We start from the raw sequence: 22,606 nt of genomic DNA on the forward strand, positions 1-22,606 counted from the left end.
GAGTTTTTCCTTGCCACTGTCACCCCTGGCTTGCCCACCGGGGGGGTTTTACATTCTTGTTAAAACTTTGTCTTTTCTGGAATTCTGTGAAGCTGCTTTGTGACAACATCCATTGTAAAAAGCTCTATACAAATAAATTTGATTTGATTTGATCATCGATGTCAGTTAGAATTTGAATCTCTGAACATTCTGCCATTCATTCTTATGGGAGGTTTTTAATATTTAAGGCCTTGGAAAGTGACTTTAAGTCGGCTCCGAAAAGATTCTGGCAAACCGTCAGGCGACTCAGAAGGGGAAAGCAGTGTGCCACTAGCACTGTATATAGTGGAGATGGTGTGCTGCTGACTTCGACTGAAGACGTCATTGGGCGGTGGAAGGAATACTTTGAGGACCTTCTCAATCCCACCAACACGTTCTCCAGAGAGGAGGCAGAGTCTGGGGACACGGGAATAGGCTTGTCCATTACTGAGGCCGAAGTCGCTAAGGTAGTTAAAAAGCTCCTTGGCGGCAGGGCTGCAGGGGTGGATGAGATCCGTCCCGAGTTCCTCAAGGCTCTGGATGTTGTGGGGCTGTCTTGGCTGACACGCCTTTTCAACATTGCGTGGACATCGGGGGTGGTGCCACTTGATTGGCAGACTGGGGTGGTGGTGCCTCTTTTTAAAAAGGGGGACCGGAGGGTGTGTTCCAACTACAGGGGAATCACACTCCTCAGCCTCCCTGGTAAGGTCTATGCAAGGGTACTGGAGAAGAGAGTCCGGCTTATAGTCGAACCTCGGATTCAGGAGGAGCAGTGTGGGTTCCGCCCTGGTCGTGGAACACTGGACCAACTCTTTACCCTCTCCAGGATTCTTGAGGGTTCATGGGAGTTTGCCCAACCAGTCCACATGTGCTTTGTGGATTTGGAGAAGGCATTCGACTGTGTTCCCCAGGGTATTCTGTGGGAGGTGCTTCGGGAGTACGGGGTACATGGCTCTTTGCTACGAGCCATTCAGGCCCTGTACAAACAAAGCAGGAGCTTGGTTCGCATGGCTGGCAGTAAGTCAGACTTTTTCCCAGTGAGAGTTGGACTCCGTCAGGGCTGCCCTTTGTCACCGATTCTATTCATAATTTTTATGGATAGAATTTCTAGGCGCAGTCAGGGGATGGAGGGTGTCCGGTTTGGTGACCTCAGGGTCACATCGCTGCTGTTTGCAGATGATGTGGTCCTATTGGGGACATCAGGCCGTGAACTTGGATCGGTTTGCAGCCGAGTGTGAAGCGGCCGGGATGAGGATCAGTACCTCCAAATCCGAGGGCATGGTTCTCACGCGGGAAAGGGTGGAGAGCCCTCTCTGGGTCGGGGATGAGCTCTTGCCTCAAGTGGAGGAGTTTAAGTATCTCGGGGTCTTGTTCACGAGTGATGGTACAAGGGAGCGGGAGATTGACAGGCGGATTGGTGCTGGGTCAGCAGTGATGCGGGCTCTTTACCGGTCTGTTGTGGTAAAGAAAGAGCTGAGCCATAAGGCAAGGCTCTCGATTTACTGGTCGATCTACGTTCCCACCCTCACCTATGGTCATGAGCTTTGGGTAATGACCGAAAGAACGAGATCGCGAATACAAGCGGCTGAAATGAGTTTCCTCCGCAGGGTGGCTGGACTCTCCCTTAGAGATAGGGTGAGAAGTTCGGTCATCCGGGAGGGACTCGGAGTAGAGCCGCTGCTTCTTCACATCGAGAGGAGCCAGTTGAGGTGGTTCGGGCATCTTGTTAGGATGCCTCCTGGACGCCTCCCTTGGGAGGTGTCACAGGCAAGTCCACCGGGGAGGAGACCCCAGGGAAGACCCAGGACACGCTGGCGTGACTATATCGCCCAGCTGGCCTGGGAGCGCCTCGGAATCCCTCCCAGGGAGCTAGTGGAAGTGGCTGGGGAAAGGGAGGTCTGGGCTTCATTGCTCAGGATGCTGCCCCCGCGACCCGAACCCCGGAGAAGCGGAAGATGATGGATGGATGGATGGATGGATGGATGGATGGATGGATGGATGGATGGATGGATGGATGGATGGATTTTTTAAAAACTAAAATTCCAATCGGCTCCAAAAATACATAGCACAATTCTCAGCACAGAGACCTTCAAAACGCAGTTTGAACGGAGCGTTGTATGGTAAGCGGTTCGGGCTGTATTAATCGCAGAAAAATGTGGAAGAAGAATAAGAAGTATGAGAGATAACAATAGAGTGCTTTTTCAAGCACTCTAAAAAAGGCCTGCCAGTATAATTAGTCAACTAGGCCTATCTGCTCATCATATGAACTTTTTCTTACAGCTTATTTGACCACAGTGCAATTTCTGTGAAGTGCCATTTATTATTCTGAGCTGATTATGAAGTAATACAAATACAAATACAATCACCACGTTTACGGCATGTAATCACTTAGAACAGCCTGTTTCTCTGACAACGGACACAGTTCCTGTACAGATGAACTGCCGTGAAAAATTTCACATGGAAATTAAAGGTTCGACGTGAAGCTCGTAGTGATTGTTGTGTTTCCTTGTAGGATTTGTTCATGATTTATTCTTAAAAGAATCATATGCAATGATTTTAATCTGATACTGGGGGGTGGGGGGGTGCAATAGTGAGCATATATACATATAAGAAGTATCCAAAGGAGCACACGTGAATATCAGGAAAGCTGCTCAGGGTTTTTTTCTTGTCTTTTTTTTTTTTCTAAATCAGGCTTTAGAAGGAACTCAGTGAAATGGTTTTTTGCTCTAACTGTGGAAAGAAACCTGTAAATGACAAGAAACCTCTGGACATCCTTTCAGTTGCTGCATGAAGTCAGTGGCTGGCCTAAGAGGCCTTCGAGGCAGATTGTGAGTTTGAACTGGACAAATGCTATTACATTCCACTCTTAATTTTGTAAAACAGTCCTACAATTTTGCTTCTGTGGTTTAAATACTATGATAACATTTGAGGGGACCCTTTTATTTTGGTGAAAAGAATGGGTCACTTATTGATCTGTGTTGCTTTTGGGGCAGCAGACCTCTTTTAGTTTTCTGATAGCCTCTATATGACATGCTGCTTTTGCTCCAGACCTCTAAATAGTCTTATCCACAGAGTCACTGTGACTTACAGCCATACCACCCGTAGAACGGCTGATCTCAGAAGCTAAGTAGGGTTGGGCTTGGATGAGAGACTGCCTGGGAATACCAGGTGCTGTAAGCTTTTTCACAATGAATCACACACTTTGGAGTATTATTTCCCTCTTTTACTCTTATTTTCTTTCATCGTTTTCTTTCAACCTACCTTATTTACAGGGCGGCAGGAAATCAGTGGTGCTCTAAGAGGCCTTTGAGGCAGATTGTAACTTTGAACCGGACAAAAGCTATTATATTCTTATTCCGCTGTTTATTTTAGAAAACAGTCCTACAAGTTTGGGTCTGTGATTTAAACCCTGCGACAACATTGGAGGGGTCACTTTAACTGCCATAAATATTATTGTTAACTGCCATAATATTATTGATACATGGGGTTAAAAATTTTTTTTGTTTTTTGATTCATGTTGATTGTACTAATTTGAGTTGCATTATATGAGAAGGAACTACTTGCGAACCATGTTGTGCACGGACCCTTTTTTGTTGGTGTGTTTTTTTGTTTGTTTGTTTTATTGAGATGTGCAAGTCAGGAGAAGTTCAGACACCCTGCTAAAGCTTAAGAGAGCTAAAAGGCCATTAAAACTGGTTGGTTTGGTTTAATGATTTGGTGATTCATGTTGCAAGAGAACTCATTCCCTCTCGGTTGTGTGCAGCCAGCGAGGTATGTTTAATAACGCTGTTGAGACACATTTTACTTTTGTTTTTTTGTTGGTGCATGCTTGAATATGAATGTGTGGTTGTTCTGTTGGTGGATTAAAGGACAGTGAAGCACCAGCACAAAGAGGAGAATAAATCCATCAGTAACTGAAGAACCAAAGCGTTGCATGTTTCCTGGAGGGAGTGAAAGGCACTTTTATTTTCATGAAACAAATCGGTCACTCCCTGATCTATGTTGTTTTTGGGGCAGCAGAGCTCTTTTAGTTTTCTTATAGCCTCTAAATGACATAGTGCTCTTGGTCCAGACCTCTAAATAGTTTTGTCCAGAGAGCTGCTGTTGCTTATGGCCATACCACCCTGAGAATGCCCAATCTTGTCTGATCTCAGAAGCTAAGCAGGGTTGGTCGTGGTTAGGACTTGGATGTCAGACTGCCTGGGAATACCAGGTGCTGTAAGCTTTTTCACAAAGAAGGACACACTTTCGAGTATTTTTTCCCTCTTTTACTCATATTTTCTTTCATCGTACATTATTTACAGGGCTACATGAAGTCAGTGGTGCGCTAAGAGTCCTTTGAGGCAGATTTTAAGTTTGAACCGGACAAAAGTTATTATATTCCTATTCTGCTGTTAATTTTAGAAAACAATCCTACCACTTTGGTTCCGTGGTTTAAACCATGCAACGACATTGGAGGGGGCAATTTTATTTTGATGAAACAAATCGGTCACTGACTGATCTGTGTTGCTTTTGGGGCAGCAGAACACTTTTAGTTTTCTGATAGCCTCTAAATGACACGCTGCTCTTGGTCCAGACCTCTAAATAGTTTTATGCACAGCGTTGTTTGCTTACGGCCATACCACCCTGAGAACGCCCGATCTCGTCTGATCTCGGAAGCTAAGCAGGGTCGGACCTGGTTAGTACTTGGATGGGAGACCGCCTGGGAATACGAGGTGCTGTAAGCTTTTTCACACCAAAGCACACCCTTTCGAGTATTTTTTCCCTCTTTTACTCTTATTTTCTTTCATCGTCCCTTATTTACAGGGCTTTCGGTTACAGGCATCAGTGTATTGATAGTGTGAGATGAAAAAACAAAATAAACACCTGCCAATGTAATTAGTCAACTATCTGCTCATCATATGAACCCTTTTCTTACAGCCTATTTGACCACAGTGCAATTTCTCTGACTGTCGTTTAAAGTCAACATTTTTTTGATAATTATTTACCTAAAGATGCCCGAGAGTTATGCGAGACCAACTTCTAAAAGTTTCACTGAAAATCCAGAGACTAGTTTGAAAAGTATGGTTTTCGAACAGTTAATGATTACTAAAAACAGTGTTTTTAATAAACATATATTTGCAAAACTGTTTGACATGACATACTACAATGCATTCATATGGAATTTACATCAGAATTGTAATAATATAGTAATGACATGCAGTGGTGGACGGTAACAAAGTATCAAATCAAATCAAATTTATTTGTATAGCGCTTTTTACAACAGATGTTGTCACAAAGCAGCTTTACAGAATTTCGGAAAAGACAAAGTTTTAACAGGAGTGTAAGAATGTACAAAACCCCCCAGGTGGGCAAGCCAGGGGCAACAGTGGCAAGGAAAAACTCCCTCAGAACTGAGGAAGAAACCTTGGGAGGAACCAGGCTCACCAGGGGGGACCCATCCTCCTCTGGTCAAACTACCTACAAGTGATTATACTACTAATATTAATAGCAGTAATATTGGTATTAGGAATAGCTAGGAGTCTATGAAACCATCAGCGTAGGGTGGGCAGCTGGTCAGAAGTGGGTAGCAGGAGGGCTCAGCAGTTGGTCGTCCTTCAGTGTCCGGCCGGACATTTCGGTGATTGTATACTCGGAAAGAAAGCAGGGAGATGGAATTAGTTTTATTCTATCCATTTGTACATAAACAGGGGATGTAAACATTTCCAGAGTGTGGCTAACGACTCCGGCACATCTGACTATGACAGCTTAACTAAAAGGAGAGAACCAGAAGGACACACAGACACGGCAGCACTGTGAAACAGTTTGGCATCCCTCCGCTCCACCGTCCACAAACTTGAGTGACCGCGTGCGAGCAGCGGGACGACAGCACCAGTGTCTCAGTTTACTATAATTCCCTGTGTCCATGGACCCCTGGATCTGCTGCCTTTATCTAGGGGGGGAACAATTAACTACCAAAAGCTTAACAGAACAAGTGACTTTTCAGCCTAGTCTTAAAGGTTGAGACTGTGTCTGAGTCCCGAACAGTTTCTGGAAGATTATTCCAGAGTTTGGGGGCTTTATAAGAAAAAGCTCTTCCCCCAGCTGAAACCTTCTGAATTCTGGGGACTATTAATAAACCAGCACTCTGTGATCTGAGTGGTCATGATGGCTCATAATGAGAAACAAGGTCTTGTAAGTACTCGGGAGCAAGACCATGTAGGGCTTTATAAGTCAATAAAAGGATTTTATAATCAATACGGAATTTAATAGGCAGCCAATGAAGTGATGATAGCACTGGACTAATATGATCAAACTTTCTAGTTTTAGTGAGGACCCTGGCTGCGGCATTTTGGACTAGTTGGAGTTTGTTTAAATTCCTGCTCGTGCATCCTGACAGTAGCGCGTTACAGTAGTCTAGCCTAGAGGTAATAAAGGCATGTACTAGTGTTTCTGCATCACGCAGGGACAGGGCATTTCTTATCTTGGCAATGTTGCGAAGATGTAAAAAAGCTGTCCTAGTGATGCTGCCTATGTGTTGATCGAATGATAAATCTGAATCAATTATAACGCAAAGATTTTTTGCTGCTGAGCCAGGTGTGGCAGGAAAGTCGGCGAGATTTAAGATTAAATCTGGTAATTTACTTCTTGCTAATTTTGGACCCAGAAGGAGAACCTCTGTTTTGTTACTGTTTAATAGGAGGAAGTTCTGTAACATCTAGCCTTTTACGTCTTTTACACAGTCCTCCATTTTCTTTAATCTGTATTTGTCATCAGGCTTGGCTGATATGTACAGTTGAGTATCATCTGCATAACAATGAAAGTTTACGCCATGGTTACTTATAACTGTGCCTAACGGTAACATGTATAGTGTAAATAATAATGGTCCTAAAATAGAGCCTTGTGGAATTCCAAATGTCACTTTTGAATAATTGGAAGATAAATTGTTTACCCTAACGAACTGATAACGTTCTGATAGGTAAGATCTGAACCATGATAGGGCCGTCCCTGTGACTCCAACCATGTTTTCTAACCTTTCTAAGAGAATATTGTGGTCTATTGTATCGAAAGCTCATTAGCTTAGATCATTAGTTATCTTAAGTAGAGCCGTCTCAGTGCTGTGGTGTGGTCTGAATCCAGATTGAAATTTTTCATATATTGTATATGGTTCTTATGTAGATATGAACTAAGTTGTTGGGCCACAGCTTTTTCTAAGATCTTTGATATAAACGGTAAGTTAGAAACAGGCCTGTAATTAGACAAAACGGACACATCAAAAGTAAATGTAATTCGTTACTGTACTTAAGTAGTTTTTTCTGTATCTGTACTTTACTTAAGTATTTCCATTTTGGGCAACTTTACTTTCACTCCACTACATTTCAAAGTCAAATATCTTACTTTTTACTCTACTACATTTTGAGAAATCTGTCGTTCCTTTTGGTTTTTGTGTGTATAAAAATGTAAAATGTCAAAACAAAAGAAGTGCAAAGCAAGAACACCAATGATGGAACTAACCTAACCTGTAAATAGACCACAATATACAAATATGTACACATATGCAGTCGTGACTGGCAGGTTTCTTCTTTTCTGAATTCATACAAACACTTTCACTTTGTAGTAAATTAGTTTCGGTTCGTTTATGTTTATGAACAGAGACCTACAGATCAATATAGTAAAGGAAAACTTATTTGTGATCCTGTGTTTAAAGCAAGATTTTATTCAACTTGTAACTAATTTACAAAGTAATCTTAAACTGAAACATTGCTTGTTTGTAAAAGTGATTTCAGAGCCACTCGGTTGTACCTGATGGAAACTGTTTACCTTCAGTGTTTTGTGCTTATGATCATTTTAATAGACGTCAGCATCACTAATTAATGACGTTCTATTAAAAGACTGGTTTACCAAGAGAGACGCTGGAGGATTTTCACCTAAAATGAGTTCATGAAGCGAGTCTTGTTGCAAAAATGATAATCAGACATTAGAGCCATAATTACTCTTTTAGTACTTTTTCTTTCGATGCTTAAGTACGTTTGAAGCCAAATACTTTTGTACTTTTACTCAACTTGAGGTCTAGAGTAAGGACAGCCACCTGTAGGAGATCAATCTGTCGTTTCCCCCCAACTCCCCTTCTGGGGCTTCTGACTTCTGTGCCAGCAGCATTCAGCGTGGCTGGATTTGGCTTTGTCTCTCTTCGTGGCGCACTTTTCAGTTATAAGCTTCATTGGCTCGTGGCTTCATCGCTGTCCCAGTGTTTTTCTCTCCGCATCTGGCAGCGCAGTGGAGGTACGCGTACTCATTTTATACTCATTTTGGCTGGGTAACTGATTTTAGCTAACTCTCTCTCTTGGATTGTGGGTTAGTGATATTAGTAGTGGTGCTGTACCCTGTGGCTGCTGTAGCTGCTGTGTCTGAGGCCTACTCTGATCATCACCGCGAAGGAAACTGGCATGCGGTACGTTGGTATGTATACAAGCTGTATCCATTAAGATGATTTTTACTATGAGTCAATCATTTTAGCTTTCTTCGTGTATTTTATAGGTCCTCTAGCCCAGATTGTGTTGGGCTGCGCGTCCAGCTCCCTGCAGTGCTGCTGTTTTTTGGTTCTGTTTTGTTTAAATACATTGTTCTGTCTTCATTTCTTTTATTTTGCTTTATTTAGTTAGCTACTAGTTTGATTTGTTTTAGTGTTTTGACTTGACATTTGATTGGTTGAGTTTCATTATTAATTTGCTTTGTTTTTTTTTTTCATTTGTTTGTGGTTGTTTTCATTAGGATGGGTTTTAATTTAGTTTTCTGAGTATTTTGACTTGTGGTTTATTATTTAAATCTTGTGTTACTGCAGTGAAGTTATTGTTAACTGCATTATTTTTGTTTTTCATTATTTAGTGTTTTGGTTATGTTAGCATTTGGTTTAAATGTATTTATTTGTTTTTGTTTTGTAAAATTTTTCCGGGGTTGTGTGTGTGAGTTTGTTTTGTTTTATATATAATTGTTCTTTTTTTCTGGCTGGACAAGAGTTGTGGGTTAAAGCGGGTGGCAGACTGATTTGGACGGTGGAATCCTTTTTCACTTGTCCGGTAGCGTAGAGCTCTTCGGGTGTCATTGAGGTGTGCAGTGTGGTCACGTGTGGTGTGTGTTGTAGGCCTTTTTTCTGCCATAGTAAGCCCTCAGCCCTGTTCCTTCTGCCGAGGGTTTTATTAAAATATAAATAGATCCATAGAATATTAAATTAAATTTTTTCATTTGTTTTATCTTAATTGTCCATGTCCAAAAGAGGGCTCGTGCCCTGACCTGCCTCTTGTGGGGGAAATTTTAAATGATGATTATTAATAAACTGTGAGTAAGTGCTGGAAGTACATCTCTGCTGTCAAAGTGTTTTCAAACCTGGGTGTCTTTCTTTTCGGGCCTTGAGTGCCAGTAATATTTCCTAGGGGTGAAATTCCCTTAGGTGGCGTAGTCGTGCTTATTAATTTACCCCCCCCCTCCACTCTGCCACATATGTGTAGTAGATGATGCCTGCCAAGTTTGTTTGATCGGATACACGGATGCTGAGAAACAGTTAATTGGCAATTGCCCTGCACCCTAATGACATATGCCCACCAAAATTGAAAGACATCCAAGGAATCTTGTCTTGAATAAGCATATGAAGTTTCAATGTTTTTGGCTAAAGCATCCTCGATTTGTAGAGTCTTAAGTGAATTTTGAGTTTTGTCAGAAGGGCTAATTAGCATATGGCAGCCATAATGTTTGCAAATGTAAGAGTTGAATTTGGACTGATGGATTGAGTGGTAGTTTTGGATGTTTTCTGTTGGCATGTTTGAACGTTTAAATTCTAGCAGTGTAAGAGTGTAAAACACTTTAGAGAAGTATTCTTCGTTTATTGTCACAAATATCTGTTCTGTCTTGTGATTGGTTTGGGGAAATCACGTGATGTGGGGAAAAAAAGGAAGTTGTGTAAAAAGGAAAAGAGAGAAGAGTGAACAACGAGACCGTGAGGCTCGAATAATAATAAACAGACGCTGCTAGAGAGAAATCCGTCTCCATCCTCCTTCCTTTTTAAACTAAGAGCGATCCAACCACCTTATATCGGACCCTCACGCTTACATTTGGTGGCAGCGGTGGCATATTTTGGTGGTTTTTGTGTGTTTTCGTGATTTTTTTTCTGGAGAGACTGTGGATGCTCTCCCTACCTAAATTTCGCCTTCCACACGGATTTTCACTCTGCAGGAAGTTGGTGAGCTAATGTTTTTGCTTTTTGCTGGAGATACTAAGGATTTTTGCAGTTTTGCCTCAGTTACATTTTGCAGTCCTTGCTGTTTTTGCCTATTTTTTTGTGAGTATTCCCCACCCACTATTAACTCAACATGTCTGAGGCTGATAGTGCATCTGGACAATTAGCTGCTGAGTCTGAGCACCGACAGAGAACAGTAGATGTCGCTGTTGGGCAGGAGACAGCCCCAAACTTTTTATCTGGAAAATTAAGAATTGATCTTCCACCTGCTTTTGTGGGGTGGCACTGAATCCTTCACTAGTTGGTCTCGCCGCTTTGAGGTGGCAGTGCAGGCTATGCATCTTCCAGCTACTGACTTATCTAGAGTGTTAGCTTCAGCTCTACCAACTCGCCTGGCCGACGCAGCATTTTTGTATTGGGATAGCTTATCTCCCTCAGTACAGCAGAGCTATAACCTAGTAAAAGAAAAACTCAAGAATGCTTTTGGCTCTAAATACACTCTACCATTTTTTCAGACTCATCTGAATGCTCGCCCTCGTAAGCCTGGTGAGAGTTTGGATGTGTACAGTGCAGATATCACTCGCCTTGTGCTGGAAGCTTTCCCTAATTATGACCTTAATGCTCTGGAAGGGGAGAAATTTCGCCGCTTTGTGGCTGGTTTAGACCCAACCTTACAGTCAAAAATTCATGAGATGGGTGCATCCAGCATGGAGGAAGCAGTCATTATTGCCAGCCGCTGTGAGAGAGCACGTACTGCACTACAATTCGATTCCGCTTGTTCGCCTCTTCCTCTGGCCCCAGATCAGGTAGCTATGGTTCGCTCTAAGTCTTCTGATGACAAGTTTATCCAGGTAATTGAGCAGCTCACTCTCACTGTGAACAGCTTAAAAACTGATGTGCAACAATTACGAGAACAGAATGATCACCTTACCCAGCGCTTAGATTCTTGGTCTGTTAAGCGTTTCTCACAGGAGGGTGCACGTTCCCATGCTCGCAGCCCTTCTCCTTCTCACCGCCACTCATACACTTCACGGCATGTCTGTTCACCTGATCTAGATTATGCTTGTGATCGTGAACCCCACTATGAGCGTTGTCCTGTATCTCCTGCTTACTCCAGCCAATGTGGATGGTATAGAGATGAGAGACATAGCCAACACCGTTCTCCAGAGCGCCATCCATACCAGTATGTCAGATACAGTTCGTATTCTGAGGATGACTGTGAACGCAGACACAGTTCTAGCCCTACTCCAAGAAGTGAAAGACATAGGAGTCCTAATTACAGACACAATGTTCATTTCCAGTCTCCTGAAAAAAAATTCAGCCCCACCCAGGAGGGAAACTCCCATTAGCTGCTGTTAAGGGGCAAACATCAGCTACCACATTAGAGCCCCACCTTCACACCGCACACTCTCCCATTGATGGACATGATTTATAAACAAATGGTTTGGTTTCAGCTAACATTCTTGGTATTGTGGAAGGCATTGAAATATCTGCTTTGCTTGATACTGGTTCTACTATTTCTATTGTGGGTGAAGATTTCAGAACTTCTCATCCTGCACTGAAAAGACGCCCCATGAAAGCCTCCTTCGTACTCGCTCGCTCAGTGAATGGACAGTGCTTAGACACTTTAGGCACTTTGACTGTAGGCGTTAGGCTAGGGAAAGAGTTGTTGCAGCATGACTTCCAAGTTGTCAGAGGAGCTCATTACCCAGTTATACTTGGGTGGGACTTCCTGGAAAAACATCATGCTCTTCTTGATATCAGTAACAAAACATTGCTGTTGTGGAACATGCGTCTCCTTCTGTTGCCAAAAGGGCATGAAGTTGCTGCTTGCTGTAATGTGTCTGTTCTCGGACCTGTTAAACTTCCAGCTATGAGCGAAACAATCATAACAGCTTGTCTCTCAGGAGCCACAGCTGTTTCTCTTGTGCCAACTGACTATGTGGGTATTTGTCAGCTCTGACGCTGTCAGTCTGCCTGCCTTGGACTCTGTTACCTCCATGGACTCCAATTCCCAGCATGCTCTACCTATGGACTACAGTGACTCTGCTGAGCATGTGACACTCCGGCGCTCCGGCTCGCCTTGTTTCTAATCAGTGAGATTGTCTACACCTGTGAACCTGTGTATTTAAGCCCTGTTGTTTCCTGTGTTTGGTGCTGAGTATTATCTAGCCTCTAGCTCTGTTACGACGCGTTTTCCTTGTTCTTTCCCTTTGTTATTTCTGTCCTTCGCCTGTACTTCGTTTTCTCCTTTTTTTGCCTTGCCCATTGATTGCCTTTCTGTTGCCATTTTGTTTGTACTTGTCTCTACCCTTTAGCCTAGCCCCTTTACCTGGTTTTTGCTCTCCCGTGTACCGACCTTTCTTCAGTCCGACCACCCTCTGGTATGTCTATGTTGCTGCTGTTGTTGTTGTTTTTGACCCTGCCGGTCCCTTACGATTATCTTGTATTGCCCTATTAACTTAAACCTTGTAATATCCATCAGCGTGTGTCTCTCCTGTTACGGGCAGTCGTGACAGTATTCTTGTACCTAATCCAACTTGTGATGTTGTTGTAGCCCACTCTCTCAGTGAAGTTCAGAATGGCCTGACTGTTGTTCGTGTGCTAAATACTACTGAAAATGACATTGAACTGCTGCCTTGTCAACATCTTGGTGAGTTCCATTCCACTTCATCCAATGACGCCACAGTAGTTGAAGAGATGTGTTGCACAACCTCCACTGTATATAGTGATGCTGTACCACCTGTGCAGATAGATGAAGAAAATCTATCACATTCTCAAGCACAGTCACTAAAGATGCTACTTAAGAAGTACTCCACGGTGTTCAGTATGCACTCAGAAGACAGAGGTCGTACAGGCATAATCAAACACCGCATACGCACAGGCAGTGCTACTCCAGTTAAGCAGAGAGCCTATAGAGTAACACCAGAGCAGAGAACAGAAATACAGAAGCAGGTAGATGAGCTGTTGAAGGCAGATATCATTGAAGAAAGCTATAGTCCTTGGGCTGCACCAGTCGTTTTAGTTCGCAAAAAAGATGGCACCTGGCGATTCTGCCTAGACTATAGAAAGCTTAATGCTGTGACTGTCAAGGATTCTCATCCATTACCAAGAGTTGATGATGCACTTGATGCGTTATCAGGCTCTGCTTGGTTCTCAACCATGGATCTTCAGCATGGTTACTGGCAAGTTGAAGTAGAGGAACAAGATTGGGAAAAAACTGCATTCACTACTGGCTCTGGGCTTTACCATTTCAAAGTTTTACCAATGGGTCTTACTAATGCCCCAGCAACATTCCAGCGTTTAATGGAAATGGTGCTTTGTGGCCTCCCATGGAAGACGTGCCTAGTGTACTTGGATGATGTTCTGATTTTCAGCCACTCCTTCAGTGATCATCTTCAATGTTTGGAAGAGGTTTTCTCCAGATTTCGAGCTACAGGCCTCAAGCTAAACCCAGCAAAGTGTTGTCTGGCCAAAGACCATGTCAAGTTCCTAGGTCATGTTGTTTCGAAAGACGGCATTCAGCCAGATCCACGAAATGTACAATGTGTTACAGATTGGCCTACTCCACACACTCGAACTGAAGTCAGAGCATTCTTGGGACTTTGTTCCTACTATCGCAAGTTCATCAGAAATTTTGCACACCATGCAGTTCCTCTCCATGCAATTACAGAGAAGAATGTGCCATTTCAATGGACCTCGCAATGTTAAGATGCATTTACCTACCTGAAACATGTCCTGTCAAACCCTCCAGTGGTTGCCTTCCCAGATTTCTCATTGCCGTTCTTCCTTTATACTGATGCTTTTTTTTGCTTTGCTATTGGGGCTGTACTGGCTCAGAAACATAGAAATCATGAGACTGTGGTTGCATATGCTAGTCATGTTCTCACAAAAGCTGAAAGAAAATGGTCAACCTATGATAGGGAACTCTGGGCCATTGTCTGGGCAGTAAGGCATTTCTGTCATTATCTTTACAAGCAACCATTTGTGATAGTCACTGACCACAAACCCCTTGTGGGCCTTCGGCAAATCCCTATTGACAATGACAGAACTGGGCGACGTGCATGCTGGGCTCTGGAACTTGATTCCTTTGAGTGGACTGTTCTTTACAGAGAAGGACCAAGCCACAGTAATGCTGATGCTTTATCACGCCGCCCAGATGTGAGCAGACTCACAGATCATATCACCTCCACGCAGGCAGTTGGTTCAAAAATGACTGTAGGAGAGTCTACCCCTGTTACTCAGTCAAGTCCTGTCCGTACGCCACAACATAATTGTCACAGTACCGAGTCCAAGCCAGTTGACGATGCCATCGCTCTGAACACACCACAACTGCTTAGGCCCGCCTCACAGTGTTCCTCTGAGGTTACCTCATCTACATTTGTACTTCAGCTCACAGAAGATGAGTTAAAAGAAAAACAACAACAGGACCCTTTCCTATCAGAGGTCATGAGCTGGAAAGCTAGAGGTCAAAGGCCACTTTACTGGCGTATGAAAAAGCGCTCACCTGTAGAGAGAGCATTTTGGCAAGAATATCACAGGCTGACTTTTAACAATGGTGTACTCTGCCGCAAAGTCTACAGCCCATCCTCTGGGTCAGTGCAGTTTCAAGTAATTATACCTGATGTCTTGCAGGAAAATGTTCTCAAGCTGCTACATGGAAATCCAGTTGCTGGTCATCTTTCAGCAGAAAAAGTCTTGAAGCGTGCACAACAGATTTGCTACTGGCCATTTATGTCAAGTGACATCCGCGAATGGTGTAAGAGGTGTGCTCCGTGTGATGCTATGACGCTGTCATACACCTCATCATAGGGCACCTATGAGAACGATTGTTGCTACTGCACCATTTCAAAAGGTTGCTGCTGACATACTTGAACTCCCTACCTCGAGCCGTGGTAACAGATACGTACTTGTTGTTCAAGATTATTTTTCCAAGTTTGTAAATCTTTATGCAATTCCAGATCAGCGCTCTACAACAGTAGCCAAGTGTCTTTTTGAAAACTACATCTGGGAACATGGCATTCCAGAGACGTTACACACTGATCAAGGCCGTCAATTCGAGTCTGACCTCATCAGTCATCTGTGTAAGTTGCTTGGTGTTCAGAAAACCCGAACAAGCCCATATCATCCTCAATGTGATGGCATGGTCGAGCGTTTCAATAGAACTCTTATTGATCAGCTGGCCAAGTCACTTCTCCAACAGCCTGGTGAGTGGGATGATTGTCTCAACCAAGTTGCTTTGGCCTATAACACCTGCCCTCATACAACAACAGGCTTCAGCCCCTTCTTCCTCACTCATGGACGGGAAGCGAGAATGCCTGCTAACCTGCTGTTACCTAACAATATACCATCTGCTTCCACACCAGGATCCCCTGCAGATTATGCAGCCCAGTTGACCAGTAAACTCCAATTAGCCTTCCAGGCGGCTGCACAAAACAGAGACTATGCACACAGCCAGCAAAAACAATACTACAACAAGCTTGTTAAACACATTCCTTATAATCCAGGAGACCTTGTATGGTTAAATGACCCCACCACAATTAAACATAAGCTTGCTCCTCACTGGAAAGGTCCCTTTGAAATACTGGAGTGCCTTGGATCTGATGATGACAATCCTGGGGTGACTTACAGGATCCGTTACCTGCTAAACCAGCCTGATAAGTCCCAAATTGTCCATTACAATCGACTGAAGCCTTACCTCTCCCCTGTACCTGCCGAGGGATGTGACACGGCAGCATTTGACTGGAATAAACAACCTCAACTCCCACGCTTGACTGCTCTGTCAGGTGCCCTGCCCTTCACTCATTCAAAGCCTCCGAGTACCAGGAACCTCAATGTACCTGCTGACAGCCAGATTCCTTTGTCTTCGCGCACTTGCCCACCTCAAGTTCAAATGCCTCAGCCCCAAACTTCAGCTGTTGACCCCCAGGAATATCTGTTGACTGATCAGTCGTCACCTACCTTCCCCCCTGCTGCTATGGGCCACAGTTCTGATTTTTCAGTGCGCCCAGGCCGCCGTCAAGTTAAGTTGCCCAGTTACTTGATGGACAATGTTCTGACGTGAGACTGTTCCTACTCACACATGCACACACAGACCACAGGACTTTGTTTTTGTTTTGGTTTTTTCTTTCCCTCCTTTGCTGTTTATCTTGTACTGCGATTTTATATGTAGAGAAACGAGGACGTTTCTAATGTGAGACGGGGAAGAAATGTAAGAGTTGAATTTGGACTGATGGATTGAGTGGTAGTTTTGGATGTTTTCTGTTGGCATGTTTGAACGTTTAAATTCTAGCAGTGTAAGAGTGTAAAACACTTTAGAGAAGTAATCTTCGTTTATTGTCACACATATCTGTTCTGTCTTGTGATTGGTTTGGGGAAATCACGTGATGTGGGGAAAAAAAGGAAGTTGTGTAAAAAGGAAAAGAGAGAAGAGTGAACAACGAGACCGTGAGGCTCGAATAATAATAAACGGACGCTGCTAGAGAGAAATCCGTCTCCATCCTCCTTCCTTTTTAAACTAAGAGCGATCCAACCACCTTATATCGGACCCTCACGCTTACACAAATATCAAATAGCAAATATATTTTTTGATAATTACTGATGCTCAGACTCTTCTGAGTTTTCTGATACCAGAAAATTGAGGATTGAGTGAAAATTGTAGGACTAGTTCACAAAAGTAGGTTTTGCATATTATGCAAATTAGCAAAAAATCTAAGTGGGCGGAGCTAAACAGTACCCGTAGGAAAGTTTTTTGGCTTGACCCAAGGAATGACGCACAAAAAGAATTTTGTCTGTGCACGTCTAGGTTTAGGAGTTATGAAGCAAAATGTGTTTTGGTGCTCTGTAGCACCCCCCTTTGGCCAATCTGGGTCATTTTTGCTGCCTGGCGAGATGCACACAAACTACACCTATCCACCAAGTTTGGTGTCTGGGTGCCTTACGGTCTCTTCTCCACAACACGTTTTTCAGGAGAAAGAGAAGGTCCTATGCACTGCGTGCTTGGACCCTGAAAATGTTCCCAGTCGTGAACTAGACTGATGCCCCAGCCTGTGACTCTGTAGGTCAGTGAGCACTAGATCTTTAATGACCTGTGCTTCACCTTCTGTGGCCACCACCTCAAGCATCTCGTCTCCTGCTTTACCACAAATAAGAATCAACAATTTGTGATGATTTGTTTGGCTGTAGTGTAGAAGTGGAGTTATAGTCTGTGCCAGTCTGTAGAGTCAGGATTAAAGTCTTCTCCAGCAGTGAATGTTTAATGACAGTAGGATGTGCTGTTTTTAAGGGCTTGTTTTCTGGTGATGTTTGGCTGCTCTAGGTTTTTTACTGGTCAATATGAGGCATCAGGTCTTCTTCCACTCTTCCACTGCCTGTTTTCATTTGACCATTTCTTTTTCTGGTGTCTCTCTCTGGTCTCTCTTTTGTCAGGTTCTGCAGAGTGGTCATCATGCTGCCACCAGTTTGGTTTTCTCACAGTCCATTCATTTCTCTCAGTGCGTGCAGGAACACACTGAACGGGATTTCCTCTCATTCCTCTTTCGCTCACACATCCTCCGTTGTTTGAAGGAGTTCGTGGAGCATCCCTCCTCTGGAAACTGGACTCGCTCTGCCAGCACTGGGCAGCTCCTGTCCCATATTCACCCATTCTACATCTGTCTCTCAGCTTGTTTTCTGGTCTGGGATGGGTCTTCTGCCTGATTTCAGCTGTTCTGACTATGAGACACTCTCTGCTGTCTCTCTGTGGAGCACTCTTTTCCTCGGGAGGGGCTTGTAGGGTCTTCAGAACATTTTTCACTGTCCAATGGCACGACTCTTTGCTATCCTCCTTTCTCTGTGCCCTCCTCTGCTGCTAAGGATCAATTTCAGGTGCTCTTTCACAGGTTCCTGAGTTCTCTGACAGAGTTCTTGTCTTTCCAAATGCTTGCTGGTGTCTCCACTGATCTACAGTTCCCACTTGGATGCCTCTGTCTCCTGATGTTCTGGTACTCTTCTTTATCTGCTTCAATCTTCTCACATGTTTCTCTGCTGGTGTTTCTTTCTTGTTCATCTGCTTTGATTTCATTCACAGGAACATTGTTCTTCAATTCTTCTATTTCAGCTGGTAAAAAAAAAATCAGAGGAATCAGCAACAAAGCTCATCTCCAATAATCTCACTCAGAACAAATACTTTATAACTAATATTGAAATGATTCAAGTTGTTGAAATGTTTAATTACAAATACAGATGCCCAGAATCAGATCAGTGCCATCTCTACATTGTACTCACCAGACTAGTTGATGGTTCCTTCAGTCTCCTCCATGAAATCTGCCCAACTTTTAATGGGCTCATAATCGAACATCCAGTCTGATTCAGCATCAGACATCCCTTCCACATCTGTGCATACAGTAGACCAGGGGTGTCAAACTCAATTGCACAGGGGGCCAAAATTTAAAACACACTTTAGTTCGTGGGCCGAACAGAATAAACATTTATTGAACACACTAAAACTAAATGTTTTTTGAACATAAATATGAATAAAAATAGACAGGAATGTTATTCTGGAATAAAAAAATAAACTTAAACTTTAAATAACATAAATTTCTTGCTCTCCATAAAAATATATCCACTCAAAATTATACAAGTTAGAAATATGAACATGCTGCAAAACAAAACAAAACCTGGAAATATAAATAAATTTTGTGCTTTTCAGCAACAACAAATAACGAATCAAAACATTCAGTTTTCTTTGCTCTTATGCCATTTTATCAGAGCTGGATGCTTGGCATCTTTTTTTGGCAACAAGTTTGTTTATGTTTGGCGTGAGGTCCCGTGTTGTGGAGACTCTCAGGATGGACTGCAGGTGCTCATCAGTGAGACGACTCCTGTGTGCTGTTTTGTTTGTCTTCATCACTGAGAACAGGTTCTCACACAGATATGTGCTACCAAACATGCACAAGGTTCGAGCCGCATGTAGACGGAGCCGGGGCGCTGCTGAGGGAATGGAGTGAATAAACTCTGTGGGCCCTGCAGTGTCGTACTTTGCCTTTAGTGTCTCATTACACTGCAGCTCAATCAGCTCCATCTGAATCTACACAGGTGCAGTTTCCATGTTGACGCAAAATTCGTTTTCACCAAAGTGCCGCATGAACTCCGTGCACAGTGCGCTCAGTTTGTCAGCAAAGTGCGTATTTATGAACAACGTTGCGCCGACTTGATTCAGAATTACTTGGCAACAGGGAAAGTGAGGCAAGTTGCTCTGGTGCATTTGTTTCTCCCATAAAAGCAGCTTCACTTGAAATGCCTTCACTGCGTCATACATGTCAGTGATCATGCGGTCACGTCCCTGGAGCTGGAGGTTAAACGTGTTGAGATAAGCTGTTATGTCAGCCAGGAACGCCAACTCACCTTTCCACTTTTCATCCTGCAAAACGGTGGAGTCTGTTCCTTTACTGTCCATGAACTGACAGATTTCGCTGCTGAGCTCAAAAACTCTTGAGAACTTTTCCCAGACTTAGCCAACGGACCTCTGTATGATAAGGGATGTCGGCAAACTCTGAATCTATCTCCCGCATAAAGGACTGAAATTGCCAGTGATTTAAACCTTTACTTCAGATAATGTTTTCGGTTTGCGTTACAGTGCTCATTACATGGTCAATCTTCAGGACTTTGCCACATAGTGCTTCCTGGTGTATGATGCAGTGATATGCTGTTAACTCACCAGTACAGTTCTCCTCCTGCACCTTCACTCGCATCCTTCACATTAGTCCACTTCTTTCACATAGCCGGTGCTCCATCAGTTGTAAGTCCAATAAGTTTGTCCGAGGGCAGTTTCATGTCGGTTACACTTTTACATACGTTTTCAAAAATGTCCTTTCCAGTCGTTGTACGTGCATCGAATTAATGTCCAATATTTCCTCTGTAACGCGCAAATTGGATTCCCCCCACGGATGAAGATGGCTAGCTGTGCAGTGTCAGTCATGTCAGTACTTTCATCCACAGCAAGAGAGTCAGCAGTAAAGTCTTTGCTTCTTTCACTCAACTGTGTTCTTAAATCAGTGGCTATCTCACAAACTCGATCAGCAGCCGTATTTCTACTTAGGCTTAAATTTGCCAGAATCTGTTTTTTGTCTGGACATACGATGTCGCACACGTTGATCATGCAGCTCTTCAGAAATTCTCCCTCTGTGAATGGCTGTGCTGCTTGAGCGATCTCCTTCGCCACGATAAAACTTGCTTTCACAGCAGCTTCACTTTGTGATTTTGCACGGGTAAAAAACGTCCTGCTGAAATGTCAGCTTCTTTTTTAACTCTTCTACTTTCTGCATCTTTTGCTCTGCATTCAGGTCTTTCAGGTTATCCTGATGTTTTGTCTCATAATGCTGTCTTTGATTAAATTCTTTGAATACAGCCACAATAGCGCCACTAATGAGACACACAGGTTTACCGGCAATGTCAGTAAACATATACTCAGCCTCCCATCGGTTTTGAAAGGCTCTGTTTTCAGAATCAACTTTTCTCTTCGGCATCGTGAGGGGCTAGCTTCGCAATAACTTGTAGCAACAGACACTAGACTTGATTGGCGTGGAAAGCGTTCCAAAAGGCAGCTGAAGCGCTGCATTATGGGATCTGTAGTTTATTGTGTTACTATACAATAATATAAAATGATCTCGTGCCAGATGTGGCCCGCAGGCCTTGAGTTTGACACATATGACATAGAAAAACAGCCTGTTTCTCTGACAATGGACAGTTCCTGTACAGATGAATGCTTATGAAATTAGTACTTTTTAAAACTGCTGTGAAAATTTTCACATGGAAATTAAAGGTTGAATGTGAAGCTCGTAGTGATTGCTGTATTTCCTTGTAGGATTTTTGTATTTGTGCATGATTTCTTCTTAAATGAATGAGATGCAATGATTTTAATCTGACACTGGGGGGCAATGCTGAGCACATGTACATATAAGAAGTATCCAAGGAGCACAGGTGAATATCATGCAGGCCGCTCAGGTTTTTTTTTCCTTTTGTTTTGTTTTGTGTTTTTTTTTCTAAATCAGGCTTTAGAAGGAACTCAGTGAAATGTTTCTTTGCTCAAACTGTGGAAAGGAACTTGTAAATGACAAGAAACCTCTTGACATCCTTTCAGTTGTTGCATGAGGTCAGTGGTGCTCTAAGAGGCCTTTGAGGCAGATTGTAAGTTTGAACTGGGCAAAAGTTATCATATTCCTATTCCGCTCTTCGTTTTAGAAATCAGTCCTACAACTTTTGCTTCTGTGGTTTAAACACTGCGACGACATTGGAGGGGACACTTTTCTTTTGATGAAACAAATCGGTCGATTCTCCGGCCGGGCGACCGGGGTCCTCTCTGTGTGGAGTTTGCATGTTCTCCCTGTGTCTGCGTGGGTTTCCTCCTGGTTCTCCGGTTTCCTCCCACAGTCCAAAGACATGCAGTCAGGCCAATTGGACATGCTAAATTGCCCCTAGGTATGAGTGTGTGAGCGTGTGAGTGTCTGTCTGTCTGCCCTGTGATGGACTGGCGACCTGTCCAGGGTGTATCTTGCCTTCCGCCCGAAGACTGCTGGGATAGGCTCCAGCACCCCCCCGCGGCCCTGACGGAGAAGGGGCTTAGATAATGGATGGATGGATGGATGGATGGATGAAATAAATCGGTCACTTACTGATCTGTGTTGCTTTTGGGGCAGCAGAGCTCTTTTAGTTTTCTGATAGCCTCTAAATGACATGCTGCTCTTGGTCCAGACCTCTAAACAGTCTTATCCACAGCGTCGCTGACGCTTACGGCCATACCACCCTGAGAACGCCCGATCTCGTCTGATCTCGGAAGCTAAGCAGGGTCGGGCCTGGTTAGTACTTGGATGGGAGAGCGCCTGGGAATACCAGGTGCTGTAAGCTTTTTCATACTGAAACTCTTTCTTTAATTTTAGTCAATTATGACCCCCTCTGAGAAGGAAGCTTTTCAAATATTGAAAAAGTCCCACATAGATAGAAAAGGTTTAAGTCACAGCTAAACCAGGTTTTCGTGTTTACTTGTAGGCCTTTAATTTAATGAAACGGTCCTTTGATGTTGCTGCTCTTTGTCCACCGCACAGCGATGACTTTGTAGTGAGGACTTTTATTTTGATAAAAAAACATAAATGAATAAAAATGCGGGTCAGTCAGTGATCCGTGCTGTTCTAGCAGCAGAACTCTTACAGTTTTCTAATGGTCTCCAAATGGCACGCTGCTCTTGGTTCAGCATTATAAATAGTCTTATCCAGAGCATCGCTGTCGCTTACGGCCATACCACCCTGAGAACGCCCGATCTCGTCTGATCTCGGAAGCTAAGCAGGGTCGGGCCTGGTTAGTACTTGGATGGGAGACCGCCTGGGAATACCAGGTGCTGTAAGC

At 43.5% G+C, this 22,606-nt stretch overlaps 3 non-coding genes across 3 annotated transcripts; all 3 read left to right on the plus strand.

Moving 5' to 3' along the window:
• Positions 1-4,626: 4,626 nt before the first annotated feature.
• Positions 4,627-4,745, plus strand: LOC119263914. The gene has a single exon (XR_005130632.1). It is a non-coding gene; the product is annotated as a 5S ribosomal RNA (ribosomal RNA).
• A 17,247-nt stretch (positions 4,746-21,992) lies between these two features.
• Positions 21,993-22,111, plus strand: LOC119263926. The gene has a single exon (XR_005130642.1). It is a non-coding gene; the product is annotated as a 5S ribosomal RNA (ribosomal RNA).
• Positions 22,112-22,488: 377 nt separating this feature from the next.
• Positions 22,489-22,606, plus strand: LOC119263918. The gene has a single exon (XR_005130636.1). It is a non-coding gene; the product is annotated as a 5S ribosomal RNA (ribosomal RNA).

This window comes from Pygocentrus nattereri, chromosome 8, assembly GCF_015220715.1.
Source record: "Pygocentrus nattereri isolate fPygNat1 chromosome 8, fPygNat1.pri, whole genome shotgun sequence".
NCBI classification, from domain to species: domain Eukaryota; kingdom Metazoa; phylum Chordata; class Actinopteri; order Characiformes; family Serrasalmidae; genus Pygocentrus; species Pygocentrus nattereri.